Genomic DNA, 18,046 nt, shown 5'->3' with positions numbered 1-18,046 from the left:
ACCCTTTGGGAAGGTCCTCAGTAATTTTGCAGAAAAATGGTCCGGTGCTCACAAATATCCGGTTTTGAACGGTGTCAGGCAGTTGAAGGTGGACTTATTACGACATATTCCGTCTTACATTAACGTTTGCGGTTATCGAGGTATCGTCATTTATGATGGTCAACCACGAACGTGTGCAGCTTGCAATTCTCCAGGTCATATTCGTTCTGAATGTATTCAAAGACGTGTTGTGCAGCTGCCGACAGGTGAACCGGTGAAGTCCGCGGAGATGACTATTTTGTCCACCACTTACGCTTCGGTGGCTCGCGACCAACCGACCGACCAACTGCCCATGGATACCGAAGTAGACATTCGCCCCCAACCAACCCTTCCTCCAACGGCCGAGCAACATGCTGACATTTCTGAGCGACAAGAGCAACACCTGAGTGTGAGTGACGTGGTTGATTCCGTAGCGCAGTCCCCGACTCTGTCAACAGAACAAAATTCCACCTCCTCAGAGACGCAGGTCAGGACTGTGACTGCTGAATGTCGTTCCCCACAACCCCACCATGAAATCTCGGATTCCGATGAGCGTTGTCCACCTGCTAAATCCCCGCGGAAGAACAAGAAACGCAGAATCGCCCGCCAGGGTGCGGAAGAGGCGGCGGCGTCGTTGCGGGGAAAGGTGCAGCAAATCATGGACAAAGTCAGTGCAAAATCACCAGAACCCTCCCGCCAACAGGCGCTAACTTCTGCACACCTGCGGGATGAAGATCGTGCAATCACGCTAACTGAGCCCTCTCGCGATGCTACCGGCCAGGTGTCTCCCATGTGCAGTGACGATGTTGATCATTGTTTAAAAGAACAACGACAACATCATCCTCTTGCGTCCAAGAACCCCAGCACTATAGACTGGGCGGCGGAACCAGAGGTCGAACACATGGACGCTGATGCAACTGATATTCCAGTCACTTCCCGATTTCCCGAACAGCCTTCTACGGCAATAGAACCGGCACATGATGATAAGTTACTGGATCCACGGCAGGCAAACAAAGAAGAGGACTCTGACTTCTTTTAAAACGGCGCCGATTCCTTCTTACTCTCGTAAGAGCGTGAATGACTGATCAGCAGGCGTATAAAATTGGTACATTAAATATAAATAAAATCCGCAGTTCCCTCAAACTCGACAACATCGTAGACCTCTTATACGCCGCCGACATTGATATCCTCTTGCTTCAGGAGGTCGCCGACATTGCTTTGGACCACATTCCCGGTTATAATGTGACGGCCAATCCGGGACACGGTTCCGATTTAGGCACCGCTATTCTCACGAAAGAAGGAATTATCGTCCAGAATGTAGAACGACTCATAAGTTGTAGGGGAATTGGCGTGACTATCAATAATGTTAGACTCCTAAATCTGTATGCACCATCCGGCTCAACTAATAGGCGACGCCGAGCGGACTTTTTCAAGGAAGAAATACTTCCGCTTTTTGCAACACAATATGACCACCTAATATTGGCGGGAGATTTTAACTGTGTACTTAACGCCAAAGATCAGACGCCGCATTTCAATAAATCGATTGAATTAGAACAGATCGTCAAGGATTTACGTTTAGTCGATACGTGGGAGCACAAGTTTGGTACAACACCCGGTTTTACTCACGTCACGAATCATTCAGCGAGTAGATTGGACCGCATTTACGTATCGGACACTCTCAGACAGCGAATTTTACAAACTGAGGTCTGGCCAACCAGTTTCTCCGACCATGCGGCTTATATTTGCACGCTGAATTTGGGGAAACAGGAAACCTACCGAGGCAAAGGACTATGGAAACTAAATGTTGCACATTTAGACGATCCTGAATGCAGAGAAGCCTTCACTCGAGCGTGGAATGAAAGTGAAGCCAAATTCAATACGTACGGCTCGGCATTGCAATGGTGGCTCGAATGCGCTAAACCGAAAATTCGTAAATCCATGATACAATATTCCCGGAATAAGAACTGGTGGTTTAAGAGAACGATGGAGTTTTATTATCAATGTCTTCGAGACTTATATACTCTTGATGCCACTGTGATTGACAACTACCCCCGCATTAAAAGACTGCAAGCAAAAATATTACTTTTGAAACGAAAACAGATGGAAGGTTACAAAATTAGAGGTCGGGTTTCGACTATGGCAAAAGGCGAACAGCCATCCATTTATCACCTGATACGTGAAACTAAACGAGCACGGACAAAGATCTTAACTGAACTACAATCCGAAGACGGCACGATTCTAACTCGGCAACACGATATCAGAGACGCCGTTCAAACTTATTACACTGACTTGATGTCCAATAAACCTACCGACGACGAAGCCCTTGCAGAGTTCCGGAGCAGCTTAACGCACAGGCTTAGCCCTGCGGATGTAGCCGAACTCGTCACCGATGTAACGGAAGATGAACTGGAAGATGTGGTGTTCCACAGTCCAAAAAACAAATCTCCCGGATGGGACGGTCTCCCGGTGGAACTTTATCAAGTCTTCTGGCCACAACTGAAGACAAAGCTGACGGTGCTCTGCAACGAACTTCTCAAACCGGACATGCCCATTCCTCCGCCATTCAGTGAAGGACTTGTGGTCTTACTCCCGAAACGGACGAGCAATAACACCGTCGCAACTTTGCGACCCATTACGTTGCTCAACAGCGACTACAAAATTTTTGCTCGCATTCTCGCAACGAGAATGAAAACTGTGATGCATACCGTCATTGGATCACATCAAACGAGTGTTGGAAAGGACAGAGCTATATATCAGACATTATCAGACTATCGAGATGTGATTTCTGTTGCGGACGCTTGCAAAATCCGATGTGCTATCGTAACTTTAGATTTCGCACAGGCTTTCGACAGAGTGAACCATCCTTACCTTTTCCAGATAATGCAGACTCTGGGTTTTCCTCCGCAGTTCATCAGCATCATACAGAAATTGTTACGGAATAGTACATCCAAACTTGTCGTTAACGGTCAGCCAAGTCGCGCCGTCCCGATAAACAGTTCTGTTAGGCAGGGCTGCCCTATGTCGATGGCGCTGTTTGCCATTGCGATCGAACCGCTGCTAGTCACCTTGACGGAACGTTTACAAGGACTCCACATACACGGGCAGAAGATAGTGTGCCGAGCTTACGCTGATGATGTTACCTTCCTAGCTATGAATGTCAATGAGGTCGAGAGGGGTCTCCAGATCATCTCACAATATGAAAAGGCATCTGGTGCGAAACTGCATTGGACGAAATCAGGGATCATGAACGTTGGGCAAGGCATAGGCGCGATCGGTCATGGCCAGCTTAAAGAGATCACTAGGATGACGTGTCTCGGTGTCGATTTTCGGAACACCATCCACCACACCATTGCCGCCAATTATAAGCAATTGCTCAACAAAATTCGTGCTTGTGCGAAGTTACATAGCGTCAGGAAATTGGACGAGCTTCAAAAGGTTGAATTGGCCAATATTTATATCACTGCCAAAATCAATTATGTGGCTCAAGTTTTGCCCATCCCCACCGATATAGCCAAATGCATGCTGTCCGCGCTTGGACACTTTGTATGTCGTGGCCAGATCTTTAAAGTTCGATATGACACCTTGACACTCCCAACGCGAGATGGCGGACTCAGTCTCATCGATGTACACAAGAAAGCGACAGCTCTTTATTTCTGCAAAACTTACAAGCTATGGAAACAGTCACCGACCAGTCTGACCGCTCTTGTCCTGAATGAAATCGCACCGACTGATCTTCAACCGCCAATTGATGTGCACCATATACCGACTGCGCTCTACCACTTCAAGAGTTTTCTCTTAGAGTATAGTTATGTCCATACAACAGTCTCTGAAAAGAATTTGACGACAGTTAAGGCAATCTACAACTCCTTTGTGGCAACTAAATCACGGAATGTTATCGAACAAAAATTTCCAAACTACAACTGGGACGCGACGTGGCAAAACATCCACAGCCCCTACTTACCTTCGCAAGTAAAGGCGACGTGGTACGCTGCCGTCAATAGAAAAATCCCGACGCAGTCCAGGCTTCATGCAATTCATTTGCAGGACTCGCCAAGGTGTGTCACGTGTAATCTCATAGACAGCGAAGAACACCGTTTCGTCTGTGGTACCACGAAAGATATATGGGGTTACGCCCGACAGAAACTGTCGAGCATCAAGAGGACCTCACCATCTGCGATAACGCCAGCTGACTTTCTCAACCCTGATGCAATCCCATTTCCCAGGACAAAGCGGAATGCTGTCAACTGGATAATAGGTCACACAGTGCACTATATTTTTAGTACTGGCGATAAGAACAAAGACGATTTCGTTCTATACCTGACCCTGCAGCACAGCATGATCGCACGCGAACGTAACTACAAGGCGACCTTTGCCAACTTTTTAAGCAAGACCATTGTGTGATATGCGATTCGACACTCGACCCGTCAGCCTTGCCATGACGGGGAACGTAATATTTAAAGAACGCCCGAAACTATACCACGAGACATGAATGCATGTTTAACCTTCTTTCGAAGTAAGGCGAAACCGACTATTCGCTACATCATTGAGGAGCAGCAGAGGACAATAACAGACGAAAGATGTGAAGACAACACTAGAGAAAAAAACAAACACTTTTCGTTTTCTTATATTTTGCACCAACAAAGGAGAAGATTCCTTTTTAATCACTTATTTCTTATTTATTTATTTATTAATCCTAACCAGAAAAGGTACTTTAGTTCGACACTGCTTAACATAGTTGATAGTGTCATCATTTTTTTTTTTGCCGTTAACGCCTCACTCACCTAGAAGAAATGGATTGAGTTCTGGTGGAAGAATGGATCCCTTCTGGAAGATCCTCATAAAAAACAAAAAGAGGAAAAAAAAAGTGGTTCAAACAAAATTATAAATAAAAAAAAAAAAAAAAAAAAAAAAAAAGTGGAAAAAAAAAAAAACAAAAAAAAAAAAAAAAAAAAGTGGTTAAGGAGTCTGACTAGAAATCAGATTCCCTCTGGGAGCTAAACAAAAAAAAGAAAAAAAAAAAAAAAAAAAAAAAAAAGTGGTTAAGGAAAAAAAAAAAAAAAAAAAAAAAAAAAAAAAAAAAAAAGTCGGTAGAGCATGAGACTCTTAATCTCAGGGTCGTGGGTTCGATCCCCACGCTGGGCGAAATTGAATTTTGTTCCGCTGCAGATGTAAATTACCGTTTTTCTGATTAACGTGATGTAATGGAAATAGCAACTTTAAACTTTGCCTACGTCTCTGTCAGTCGCAAGGAAACTGTATTTGAAGGTGAAGGTGATTTTGTAGACATGTGTGAAAGACATGTTCTGAAATGCAAGTGTTGTTGTTTGGAGAGGACATCGGTTACGTGTCAGATGTGTAGCCAAGCAGTAATGGGTCGCCATAGCTGCAAATATTAGTCGGTAATATGAAGTGTTGTCAGCTGAAGTCTGATGATCCAGACGACCGTAAGTACGAATTACGCAAATGTACCGCTAGGATGCGCCTCTTTAGCTCAGTGGTAGAGCACTGGACTAGTAAACCAAAGGTCGTGAGTTCCATCCTAAAAGGAAGAAGTCGAATTTTGGAAATCAGTTGCGCGTCGTGGCCGTATAGCAAACAGTATCTGTGATGACGAACAATTAGCGACATGCCTTTTATTAAGAATTACTCTCAGATGTGATTAAGGCGAATGGCACAGATAAAGCCTTTGCCAAAGCGGTTCAGCATAAGGTGGGACGAGGCAGTCTGAATTACATTTTATAGATGTATTTCTCACATATGTCAGAGCCTCTCGCGGTCGTCGTCGTCGTCGTCGTCGCCGCCGCTGCCGCTTCTGCAGAAGTAGCAAATGGCCATCGTGGCAAATGCGGCGAGGCACGCCCTGCCTTCGATTCCGTATGCACGAAGTGTGTGGTCTTGTTTTCCAGTCTATATTTGGTCGGTCACGTAAGAGGTTGAATGTAACGAATGGGTGGGAAAGAGCAAGGGCAGCGGCTGTGTAGAACGAAAACACAAATTATCAGGGGTGTGAGCGTTTCGAGATGAGTCATATACAAGTTGCACTTGGTCGTCAGCGACTGTGTGGCCTAATAGATAAGGCGTCGGACTTCGGATCTGAAGATTACAGGTTCGAATGCTGTCACGCTCGTGTTTTATCAGTTCTGAAAAAGAAACATACCGTTTTAATGTAGCATTTGAGCAGTACGAAACCGTCTGAATGTTGCTGTTGACCATTTTCTGCTTGGAGATGCTCTTGAGCTTGAAACACACACTACAAGACCGGTGTTAACTAGCGAAATGGTCGGCAGAGTGCCGTCACCGCGAGTTTCCACTGGCACTTGCACATCTAAAACAACGTCGGAAAGTAACTCGTTCGCCTTTTGAGTCACATCAAGTATGAGTGTTAATTTTGACGCCACTAGCTCTGCAGGTTGTCATGCAATTCCTTACCTCTCAGAAATGATTATGAAATAAAAGTGAAGTAGGTGACGAGTGTGACGTTAGGAAAACATTAGGCAACATGGAGAGATTCTGTATGGGACCACCCAACCCAAACGAGTACTGTGTGACGTGCTGCCCGGCAAGTATTCACCAAAGCAGCCCGTCTAGCTCAGTCGGTAGAGCATGAGACTCTTAATCTCAGGGTCGTGGGTTCGAGCCCCACGCTGGGTGAAACGGAATTTTGTTCCGCTGCAGATGTAAATTACCGTTTTTCTGATTAACGTGATGTAATGGAAATAGCAACTTTAAACTTTGCCTACGTCTCTGTCAGTCGCAAGGAAACTGTATTTGAAGGTGAAGGTGATTTTGTAGACATGTGTGAAAGACATGTTCTGTAATGCAAGTGTTGTTGTTTGGAGAGGACATCGGTTACGTGTCAGATGTGTAGCCAAGCAGTAATGGGTCGCCATAGCTGCAAATATTAGTCGGTAATATGAAGTGTTGTCAGCTGAAGTCTGATGATCCAGACGACCGTAAGGACGAAGTACGCAAAGGTACCGCTAGGCCGCGCCTCTTTAGCTCAGTGGTACAGCACTGGACTAGTAAACCAAGGGTCGTGAGTTCCATCCTCAAAGGAAGAAGTCGAATTTTGGGAATCAGTTGCGCGTCGTGGCCGTATAGCAAACAGTATCTGTGATGACGAACAATTAGCGACATGCCTTTTATTAAGAATTACTCTCAGATGTGATTAAGGCGAATGGCGCAGATAAAGCCTTTGCCAAAGCGGTTCAGCATAAGGTGGGACGAGGCAGTCTGAATTACATTTTATAGATGTATTTCTCACATATGTCAGAGCCTCTCGCGGTCGTCGTCGTCGTCGCCGCCGCCGCCGCCGCCGCTTCTGCAGAAGTAGCAAATGGCCATCGTGGCAAATGCGGCGAGGCACGCCCTGCCTTCGATTCCGTATGCACGAAGTGTGTGGTCTTGTTTTCCAGTCTATATTTGGTCGGTCACGTAAGAGGTTGAATGTAACGAATGGGTGGGAAAGAGCAAGGGCAGCGGCTGTGTAGAACGAAAACACAAATTATCAGGGGTGTGAGCGTTTCGAGATGAGTCATATACAAGTTGCACTTGGTCGTAAGTGACTGTGTGGCCTAATAGATAAGGCGTCGGACTTCGGATCTGAAAATTGCAGGTTCGAATGCTGTCACGCTCGTGTTTTATCAGTTCTGAAAAAGAAACATACCGTTTTAATGTAGCATTTGAGCAGTACGAAACCGTCTGAATGTTGCTGTTGACCATTTTCTGCTTGGAGATGCTCTTGAGCTTGAAACACACACTACAAGACCGGTGTTAACTAGCGAAATGGTCGGCAGAGTGCCGTCACCGCGAGTTACCACTGGCACTTGCACATCTAAAACAACGTCGGAAAGTAACTCGTTCGCCTTTTGAGTCACATCAAGTATGAGTGTTAATTTTGATGCCACTAGCTCTGCAGGTTGTCATGCAATTCCTTTACCTCTCAGAAATGATTATGAAATAAAAGTGAAGTACGTGACGAGTGTGACGTTAGGAAAACATTAGGCAGCATGGAGAGATTCTGTATGGGACCACCCAACCCAAACGAATACTGTGTGACGTGCTGCCCGGCAAGTATTCACCGAAGCAGCCCGGCTAGCTCAGTCGGTAGAGCATGAGACTCTTAATCTCAGGGTCGTGGGTTCGAGCCCCACGCTGGGCGATATTGAATTTTGTTCCGCCGCAGATGTAAATTACCGTTTTTCTGATTAACGTGATGTAATGGAAATAGCAACTTTAAACTTTGCCTAAGTCTCTGTCAGTCGCAAGGAAACTGTATTTGAAGGTGAAGGTGATTTTGTAGACATGTGTGAAAGACATGTTCTGAAATGCAAGTGTTGTTGTTTGGAGAGGACATCGGTTACGTGTCAAATGTGTAGCCAGCAGTAATGGGTCGCCATAGCTGCAAATATTAGTCGGTAATATGAAGTGTTGTCAGCTGAAGTCTGATGATCCAGACGACCGTAAGTACGAATTACGCAAATGTACCGCTAGGATGCGCCACTTTAGCTCAGTGGTAAAGCACTGGACTAGTAAACCAAGGGTCGTGAGTTCCATCCTAAAAGGAAGAAGTCGAATTTTGGAAATCAGTTGCGCGTCGTGGCCGTATAGCAAACAGTATCTGTGATGACGAACAATTAGCGACATGCCTTTTATTAAGAATTACTCTCAGATGTGATTAAGGCGAATGGCGCAGATAAAGCCTTTGCCAAAGCGGTTCAGCATAAGGTGGGACGAGGCAGTCTGAATTATATTTTATAGATGTATTTCTCACATATGTCAGAGCCTCTCGCGGTCGTCGTCGTCGTCGTCGTCGTCGTCGTCGTCGTCGTCGTCGTCGTCGTCGTCGTCGCCGCCGCCGACGCTTCTGCAGAAGTAGCAAATGGCCATCGTGGCAAATGCGGCGAGGCACGCCCTGCCTTCGATTCCGTATGCACGAAGTGTGTGGTCTTGTTTTCCAGTCTATATTTGGTCGGTCACGTAAGAGGTTGAATGTAACGAATGGGTGGGAAAGAGCAAGGGCAGCGGCTGTGTAGAACGAAAACACAAATTATCAGGGGTGTGAGCGTTTCGAGATGAGTCATATACAAGTTGCACTTGGTCGTCAGCGACTGTGTGGCCTAATAGATAAGGCGTCGGACTTCGGATCTGAAGATTACAGGTTCGAATGCTGTCACGCTCGTGTTTTATCAGTTCTGAAAAAGAAACATACCGTTTTAATGTAGCATTTGAGCAGTACGAAACCGTCTGAATGTTGCTGTTGACCATTTTCTGCTTGGAGATGCTCTTGAGCTTGAAACACACACTACAAGACCGGTGTTAACTAGCGAAATGGTCGGCAGAGTGCCGTCACCGCGAGTTTCCACTGGCACTTGCACATCTAAAACAACGTCGGAAAGTAACTGGTTCGCCTTTTGAGTCACATCAAGTATGAGTGTTAATTTTGACACCACTAGCTCTGCAGGTTGTCATGCAATTCCTTACCTCACAGAAATGATTATGAAATAAAAGTGAATTAGGTGACGAGTGTGACGTTAGGAAAACATTAGGCAACATGGAGAGATTCTGTATGGGACCACCCAACCCAAACGAGTACTGTGTGACGTGCTGCCCGGCAAGTATTCACCAAAGCAGCCCGGCTAGCTCAGTCGGTAGAGCATGAGACTCTTAATCTCAGGGTCTTGGGTTCGAGCCCCACGCTGGGTGAAACGGAATTTTGTTCCGCTGCAGATGTAAATTACCGTTTTTCTGATTAACGTGATGTAATGGAAATAGCAACTTTAAACTTTGCCTACGTCTCTGTCAGTCGCAAGGAAACTGTATTTGAAGGTGAAGGTGATTTTGTAGACATGTGTGAAAGACATGTTCTGTAATGCAAGTGTTGTTGTTTGGAGAGGACATCGGTTACGTGTCAGATGTGTAGCCAAGCAGTAATGGGTCGCCATAGCTGCAAATATTAGTCGGTAATATGAAGTGTTGTCAGCTGAAGTCTGATGATCCAGACGACCGTAAGGACGAAGTACGTAAAGGTACCGCTAGGCCGCGCCTCTTTAGCTCAGTGGTAGAGCACTGGACTAGTAAACCAAGGGTCGTGAGTTCCATCCTCAAAGGAAGAAGTCGAATTTTGGGAATCAGTTGCGCGTCGGGGCCGTATAGCAAACAGTATCTGTGATGACGAACAATTAGCGACATGCCTTTTATTAAGAATTACTCTCAGATGTGATTAAGGCGAATGGCGCAGATAAAGCATTTGCCAAAGCGGTTCAGCATAAGGTGGGACGAATCAGTCTGAATTACATTTTATAGATGTATTTCTCACATATGTCAGAGCCTCTCGCGGTCGTCGTCGTCGTCGTCGCCGCCGCCGCCGCTTCTGCAGAAGTAGCAAATGGCCATCGTGGCAAATGCGGCGAGGCACGCCCTGCCTTCGATTCCGTATGCACGAAGTGTGTGGTCTTGTTTTCCAGTCTATATTTGGTCGGTCACGTAAGAGGTTGAATGTAACGAATGGGTGGGAAAGAGCAAGGGCAGCGGCTGTGTAGAACGAAAACACAAATTATCAGGGGTGTGAGCGTTTCGAGATGAGTCATATACAAGTTGCACTTGGTCGTAAGTGACTGTGTGGCCTAATAGATAAGGCGTCGGACTTCGGATCTGAAAATTGCAGGTTCGAATGCTGTCACGCTCGTGTTTTATCAGTTCTGAAAAAGAAACATACCGTTTTAATGTAGCATTTGAGCAGTACGAAACCGTCTGAATGTTGCTGTTGACCATTTTCTGCTTGGAGATGCTCTTGAGCTTGAAACACACACTACAAGACCGGTGTTAACTAGCGAAATGGTCGGCAGAGTGCCGTCACCGCGAGTTTCCACTGGCACTTGCACATCTAAAACAACGTCGGAAAGTAACTCGTTCGCCTTTTGAGTCACATCAAGTATGAGTGTTAATTTTGATGCCACTAGCTCTGCAGGTTGTCATGCAATTCCTTTACCTCTCAGAAATGATTATGAAATAAAAGTGAAGTACGTGACGAGTGTGACGTTAGGAAAACATTAGGCAGCATGGAGAGATTCTGTATGGGACCACCCAACCGAAACGAATACTGTGTGACGTGCTGCCCGGCAAGTATTCACCGAAGCAGCCCGGCTAGCTCAGTCGGTAGAGCATGAGACTCTTAATCTCAGGGTCGTGGGTTCGAGCCCCACGCTGGGCGATATTGAATTTTGTTCCGCCGCAGATGTAAATTACCGTTTTTCTGATTAACGTGATGTAATGGAAATAGCAACTTTAAACTTTGCCTAAGTCTCTGTCAGTCGCAAGGAAACTGTATTTGAAGGTGAAGGTGATTTTGTAGACATGTGTGAAAGACATGTTCTGAAATGCAAGTGTTGTTGTTTGGAGAGGACATCGGTTACGTGTCAAATGTGTAGCCAAGCAGTAATGGGTCGCCATAGCTGCAAATATTAGTCGGTAATATGAAGTGTTGTCAGCTGAAGTCTGATGATCCAGACGACCGTAAGTACGAATTACGCAAATGTACCGCTAGGATGCGCCACTTTAGCTCAGTGGTAAAGCACTGGACTAGTAAACCAAGGGTCGTGAGTTCCATCCTAAAAGGAAGAAGTCGAATTTTGGAAATCAGTTGCGCGTCGTGGCCGTATAGCAAACAGTATCTGTGATGACGAACAATTAGCGACATGCCTTTTATTAAGAATTACTCTCAGATGTGATTAAGGCGAATGGCGCAGATAAAGCCTTTGCCAAAGCGGTTCAGCATAAGGTGGGACGAGGCAGTCTGAATTATATTTTATAGATGTATTTCTCACATATGTCAGAGCCTCTCGCGGTCGTCGTCGTCGTCGTCGTCGTCGTCGTCGTCGTCGTCGCCGCCGCCGACGCTTCTGCAGAAGTAGCAAATGGCCATCGTGGCAAATGCGGCGAGGCACGCCCTGCCTTCGATTCCGTATGCACGAAGTGTGTGGTCTTGTTTTCCAGTCTATATTTGGTCGGTCACGTAAGAGGTTGAATGTAACGAATGGGTGGGAAAGAGCAAGGGCAGCGGCTGTGTAGAACGAAAACACAAATTATCAGGGGTGTGAGCGTTTCGAGATGAGTCATATACAAGTTGCACTTGGTCGTCAGCGACTGTGTGGCCTAATAGATAAGGCGTCGGACTTCGGATCTGAAGATTACAGGTTCGAATGCTGTCACGCTCGTGTTTTATCAGTTCTGAAAAAGAAACATACCGTTTTAATGTAGCATTTGAGCAGTACGAAACCGTCTGAATGTTGCTGTTGACCATTTTCTGCTTGGAGATGCTCTTGAGCTTGAAACACACACTACAAGACCGGTGTTAACTAGCGAAATGGTCGGCAGAGTGCCGTCACCGCGAGTTTCCACTGGCACTTGCACATCTAAAACAACGTCGGAAAGTAACTGGTTCGCCTTTTGAGTCACATCAAGTATGAGTGTTAATTTTGACACCACTAGCTCTGCAGGTTGTCATGCAATTCCTTACCTCACAGAAATGATTATGAAATAAAAGTGAATTAGGTGACGAGTGTGACGTTAGGAAAACATTAGGCAACATGGAGAGATTCTGTATGGGACCACCCAACCCAAACGAGTACTGTGTGACGTGCTGCCCGGCAAGTATTCACCAAAGCAGCCTGGCTAGCTCAGTCGGTAGAGCATGAGACTCTTAATCTCAGGGTCTTGGGTTCGAGCCCCACGCTGGGTGAAACGGAATTTTGTTCCGCTGCAGATGTAAATTACCGTTTTTCTGATTAACGTGATGTAATGGAAATAGCAACTTTAAACTTTGCCTACGTCTCTGTCAGTCGCAAGGAAACTGTATTTGAAGGTGAAGGTGATTTTGTAGACATGTGTGAAAGACATGTTCTGTAATGCAAGTGTTGTTGTTTGGAGAGGACATCGGTTACGTGTCAGATGTGTAGCCAAGCAGTAATGGGTCGCCATAGCTGCAAATATTAGTCGGTAATATGAAGTGTTGTCAGCTGAAGTCTGATGATCCAGACGACCGTAAGGACGAAGTACGCAAAGGTACCGCTAGGCCGCGCCTCTTTAGCTCAGTGGTAGAGCACTGGACTAGTAAACCAAGGGTCGTGAGTTCCATCCTCAAAGGAAGAAGTCGAATTTTGGGAATCAGTTGCGCGTCGGGGCCGTATAGCAAACAGTATCTGTGATGACGAACAATTAGCGACATGCCTTTTATTAAGAATTACTCTCAGATGTGATTAAGGCGAATGGCGCAGATAAAGCATTTGCCAAAGCGGTTCAGCATAAGGTGGGACGAATCAGTCTGAATTACATTTTATAGATGTATTTCTCACATATGTCAGAGCCTCTCGCGGTCGTCGTCGTCGTCGCCGCCGCCGCTTCTGCAGAAGTAGCAAATGGCCATCGTGGCAAATGCGGCGAGGCACGCCCTGCCTTCGATTCCGTATGCACGAAGTGTGTGGTCTTGTTTTCCAGTCTATATTTGGTCGGTCACGTAAGAGGTTGAATGTAACGAATGGGTGGGAAAGAGCAAGGGCAGCGGCTGTATAGAACGAAAACACAAATTATCAGGGGTGTGAGCGTTTCGAGATGAGTCATATACAAGTTGCACTTGGTCGTCAGTGACTGTGTGGCCTAATAAGGCGTCGGACTTCGGATCTGAAGATTACAGGTTCGAATGCTGTCACGCTCGTGTTTTATCAGTTCTGAAAAAGAAACATACCGTTTTAATGTAGCATTTGAGCAGTACGAAACCGTCTGAATGTTGCTGTTAACCATTTTCTGCTTGGAGATGCTCTTGAGCTTGAAACACACACTACAAGACCGGTGTTAACTAGCGAAATGGTCGGCAGAGTGCCGTCACCGCGAGTTTCCGCTGGCACTTGCCCATCTAAAACAACGTCGGAAAGTAACTCGTTCGCCTTTTGAGTCACATCAAGTATGAGTGTTAATTTTGACGCCACTAGCTCTGCAGGTTGTCATGCAATTCCTTACCTCTCAGAAATGATTATGAAATAAAAGTGAAGTAGGTGACGAGTGTGACGTTAGGAAAACATTAGGCAACATGGAGAGATTCTGTATGGGACCACCCAACCCAAACGAGTACTGTGTGACGTGCTGCCCAGCAAGTATTCACCAAAGCAGCCCGGCTAGCTCAGTCGGTAGAGCATGAGACTCTTAATCTCAGGGTCGTGGGTTCGAGCCCCACGCTGGGTGAAACGGAATTTTGTTCCGCTGCAGATGTAAATTACCGTTTTTCTGATTAACGTGATGTAATGGAAATAGCAACTTTAAACTTTGCCTACGTCTCTGTCAGTCGCAAGGAAACTGTATTTGAAGGTGAAGGTGATTTTGTAGACATGTGTGAAAGACATGTTCTGTAATGCAAGTGTTGTTGTTTGGAGAGGACATCGGTTACGTGTCAGATGTGTAGCCAAGCAGTAATGGGTCGCCATAGCTGCAAATATTAGTCGGTAATATGAAGTGTTGTCAGCTGAAGTCTGATGATCCAGACGACCGTAAGGACGAAGTACGCAAAGGTACCGCTAGGCCGCGCCTCTTTAGCTCAGTGGTAGAGCACTGGACTAGTAAACCAAGGGTCGTGAGTTCCATCCTCAAAGGAAGAAGTCGAATTTTGGGAATCAGTTGCGCGTCGTGGCCGTATAGCAAACAGTATCTGTGATGACGAACAATTAGCGACATGCCTTTTATTAAGAATTACTCTCAGATGTGATTAGGGCGAATGGCGCAGATAAAGCATTTGCCAACGCGGTTCAGCATAAGGTGGGACGAATCAGTCTGAATTACATTTTATAGATGTATTTCTCACATATGTCAGAGCCTCTCGCGGTCGTCGTCGTCGTCGCCGCCGCCGCCGCCGCCGCTTCTGCAGAAGTAGCAAATGGCCATCGTGGCAAATGCGGCGAGGCACGCCCTGCCTTCGATTCCGTATGCACGAAGTGTGTGGTCTTGTTTTCCAGTCTATATTTGGTCGGTCACGTAAGAGGTTGAATGTAACGAATGGGTGGGAAAGAGCAAGGGCAGCGGCTGTGTAGAAGAAAACACAAATTATCAGGGGTGTGAGCGTTTCGAGATGAGTCATATACAAGTTGCACTTGGTCGTCAGTGACTGTGTGGCCTCATAGATAAGGCGTCGGACTTCGGATCTGAAGATTACAGGTTCGAATGCTGTCACGCTCGTGTTTTATCAGTTCTGAAAAAGAAACATACCGTTTTAATGTAGCATTTGAGCAGTACGAAACCGTCTGAATGTTGCTGTTGACCATTTTCTGCTTGGAGATGCTCTTGAGCTTGAAACACACACTACAAGACCGGTGTTAACTAGCGAAATGGTCGGCAGAGTGCCATCACCGCGAGTTACCACTGGCACTTGCACATCTAAAACAACGTCGGAAAGTAACTCGTTCGCCTTTTGAGTCACATCAAGTATGAGTGTTAATTTTGACGCCACTAGCTCTGCAGGTTGTCATGCAATTCCTTACCTCTCAGAAATGATTATGAAATAAAAGTGAAGTACGTGACGAGTGTGACGTTAGGAAAACATTAGGCAGCATGGAGAGATTCTGTATGGGACCACCCACCCCAAACGAGTACTGTGTGACGTGCTGCCCGGCAAGTATTCACCGAAGCAGCCCGGCTAGCTCAGTCGGTAGAGCATAAGACTCTTAATCTCAGGGTCGTGAGGTCGAGCCCCACGCTGGGCGAAACGGAATTTTGTTCCGCTGCAGATGTAAATTACCGTTTTTCTGATTAACGTGATGTAATGGAAATAGCAACTTTAAACTTTGCCTACGTCTCTGTCAGTCGCAAGGAAACTGTATTTGAAGGTGAAGGTGATTTTGTAGACATGTGTGAAAGACATGTTCTGAAATGCAAGTGTTGTTGTTTAGAGAGGACATCGGTTACGTGTCAGATGTGTAGCCAAGCAGTAATGGGTCGCCATAGCTGCAAATATTAGTCGGTAATATGAAGTGTTGTCAGCTGACGTCTGATGATCCAGACGACCGTAAGGACGAAGTACATAAAGGTACCGCTAGGCCGCGCCTCTTTAGCTGAGTGGTAGAGCACTGGACTAGTAAACCAAGGGTCGTGAGTTCCATCCTCAAAGTAAGAAGTCGAATTTTGGAAACCAGTTGCTTTCGTGGCCGTATAGTAAACAGTATCTGTGATGACGAACAATTAGCGACATACCTTTTATTAAGAATTACTCTCAGATGTGATTAAGGCGAATGGCGCAGATAAAGCCTTTGCCAAAGCGGTTCAGCATAAGGTGGGACGAGGCAGTCTGAATTACATTTTATAGATGTATTTCTCACATATGTCAGAGCCTCTCGCGGTCGTCGTCGTCGTCGACGTCGTCGTCGCCGCCGCCGCCGCCGCTTCTGCAGAAGTAGCAAATGGCCATCGTGGCAAATGCGGCGAGGCACGCCCTGCCTTCGATTCCGTATGCACGAAGTGTGTGGTCTTGTTTTCCAGTCTATATTTGGTCGGTCACGTAAGAGGTTGAATGTAACGAATGGGTGGGAAAGAGCAAGGGCAGCGGCTGTGTAGAACGAAAACACAAATTATCAGGGGTGTGAGCGTTTCGAGATGAGTCATATACAAGTTGCACTTGGTCGTCAGCGACTGTGTGGCCTAATAGATGAGGCGTCGGACTTCGGATCTGAAGATTACAGGTTCGAATGCTGTCACGCTCGTGTTTTATCAGTTCTGAAAAAGAAACATACCGTTTTAATGTAGCATTTGAGCAGTACGAAACCGTCTGAATGTTGCTGTTGACCATTTTCTGCTTGGAGATGCTCTTGAGCTTGAAACACACACTACAAGACCGGTGTTAACTAGCGAAATGGTCGGCAGAGTGCCGTCACCGCGAGTTTCCACTGGCACTTGCACATCTAAAACAACGTCGGAAAGTAACTCGTTCGCCTTTTGAGTCACATCAAGTATGAGTGTTAATTTTGACGCCACTAGCTCTGCAGGTTGTCATGCAATTCCTTACCTCTCAGAAATGATTATGAAATAAAAGTGAAGTAGGTGACGAGTGTGACGTTAGGAAAACATTAGGCAACATGGAGAGATTCTGTATGGGACCACCCAACCCAAACGAGTACTGTGTGACGTGCTGCCCGGCAAGTATTCACCAAAGCAGCCCGGCTAGCTCAGTCGGTAGAGCATGAGACTCTTAATCTCAGGGTCGTGGGTTCGAGCCCCACGCTGGGTGAAACGGAATTTTGTTCCGCTGCAGATGTAAATTACCGTTTTTCTGATTAACGTGATGTAATGGAAATAGCAACTTTAAACTTTGCCTACGTCTCTGTCAGTCGCAAGGAAACTGTATTTGAAGGTGAAGGTGATTTTGTAGACATGTGTGAAAGACATGTTCTGTAATGCAAGTGTTGTTGTTTGGAGAGGACATCGGTTACGTGTCAGATGTGTAGCCAAGCAGTAATGGGTCGCCATAGCTGCAAATATTAGTCGGTAATATGAAGTGTTGTCAGCTGAAGTCTGATGATCCAGACGACCGTAAGGACGAAGTACGCAAAGGTACCGCTAGGCCGCGCCTCTTTAGCTCAGTGGTACAGCACTGGACTAGTAAACCAAGGGTCGTGAGTTCCATCCTCAAAGGAAGAAGTCGAATTTTGGGAATCAGTTGCGCGTCGTGGCCGTATAGCAAACAGTATCTGTGATGACGAACAATTAGCGACGTGCCTTTTATTAAGAATTACTCTCAGATGTGATTAAGGCGAATGGCGCAGATAAAGCCTTTGCCAAAGCGGTTCAGCATAAGGTGGGACGAGGCAGTCTGAATTACATTTTGTAGATGTATTTCTCACATATGTCAGAGCCTCTCGCGGTCGTCGTCGTCGTCGTCGTCGTCGTCGTCGTCGTCGTCGCCGCCGCCGACGCTTCTGCAGAAGTAGCAAATGGCCATCGTGGCAAATGCGGCGAGGCACGCCCTGCCTTCGATTCCGTATGCACGAAGTGTGTG

At 46.2% G+C, this 18,046-nt stretch overlaps 8 non-coding genes across 8 annotated transcripts; all 8 read left to right on the top strand.

Annotated features, from left to right (window-relative positions):
- The first annotated feature begins 6,596 nt into the window (after window positions 1-6,596).
- On the top strand, window positions 6,597-6,669 carry Trnak-cuu (transfer RNA lysine (anticodon CUU)). The gene has a single exon. It is a non-coding gene; the product is annotated as a tRNA-Lys (tRNA).
- Window positions 6,670-8,106: 1,437 nt separating this feature from the next.
- Window positions 8,107-8,179, top strand: Trnak-cuu (transfer RNA lysine (anticodon CUU)). Its single transcript has one exon. It is a non-coding gene; the product is annotated as a tRNA-Lys (tRNA).
- A 1,471-nt stretch (window positions 8,180-9,650) lies between these two features.
- Trnak-cuu (transfer RNA lysine (anticodon CUU)) lies at window positions 9,651-9,723 on the top strand. The gene has a single exon. It is a non-coding gene; the product is annotated as a tRNA-Lys (tRNA).
- A 1,434-nt stretch (window positions 9,724-11,157) lies between these two features.
- Window positions 11,158-11,230, top strand: Trnak-cuu (transfer RNA lysine (anticodon CUU)). The gene has a single exon. It is a non-coding gene; the product is annotated as a tRNA-Lys (tRNA).
- Window positions 11,231-12,684: 1,454 nt separating this feature from the next.
- Trnak-cuu (transfer RNA lysine (anticodon CUU)) lies at window positions 12,685-12,757 on the top strand. Its single transcript has one exon. It is a non-coding gene; the product is annotated as a tRNA-Lys (tRNA).
- A 1,423-nt stretch (window positions 12,758-14,180) lies between these two features.
- On the top strand, window positions 14,181-14,253 carry Trnak-cuu (transfer RNA lysine (anticodon CUU)). Its single transcript has one exon. It is a non-coding gene; the product is annotated as a tRNA-Lys (tRNA).
- Window positions 14,254-15,688: 1,435 nt separating this feature from the next.
- On the top strand, window positions 15,689-15,761 carry Trnak-cuu (transfer RNA lysine (anticodon CUU)). The gene has a single exon. It is a non-coding gene; the product is annotated as a tRNA-Lys (tRNA).
- A 1,444-nt stretch (window positions 15,762-17,205) lies between these two features.
- On the top strand, window positions 17,206-17,278 carry Trnak-cuu (transfer RNA lysine (anticodon CUU)). Its single transcript has one exon. It is a non-coding gene; the product is annotated as a tRNA-Lys (tRNA).
- Window positions 17,279-18,046: the final 768 nt, after the last annotated feature.

This window comes from Schistocerca gregaria, chromosome 8, assembly GCF_023897955.1.
Source record: "Schistocerca gregaria isolate iqSchGreg1 chromosome 8, iqSchGreg1.2, whole genome shotgun sequence".
Lineage (NCBI taxonomy): Eukaryota > Metazoa > Arthropoda > Insecta > Orthoptera > Acrididae > Schistocerca > Schistocerca gregaria.
The sequence above is the reverse complement of the archived record's forward strand: the minus strand, read 5'-3'. Positions and strand labels throughout refer to the sequence as shown.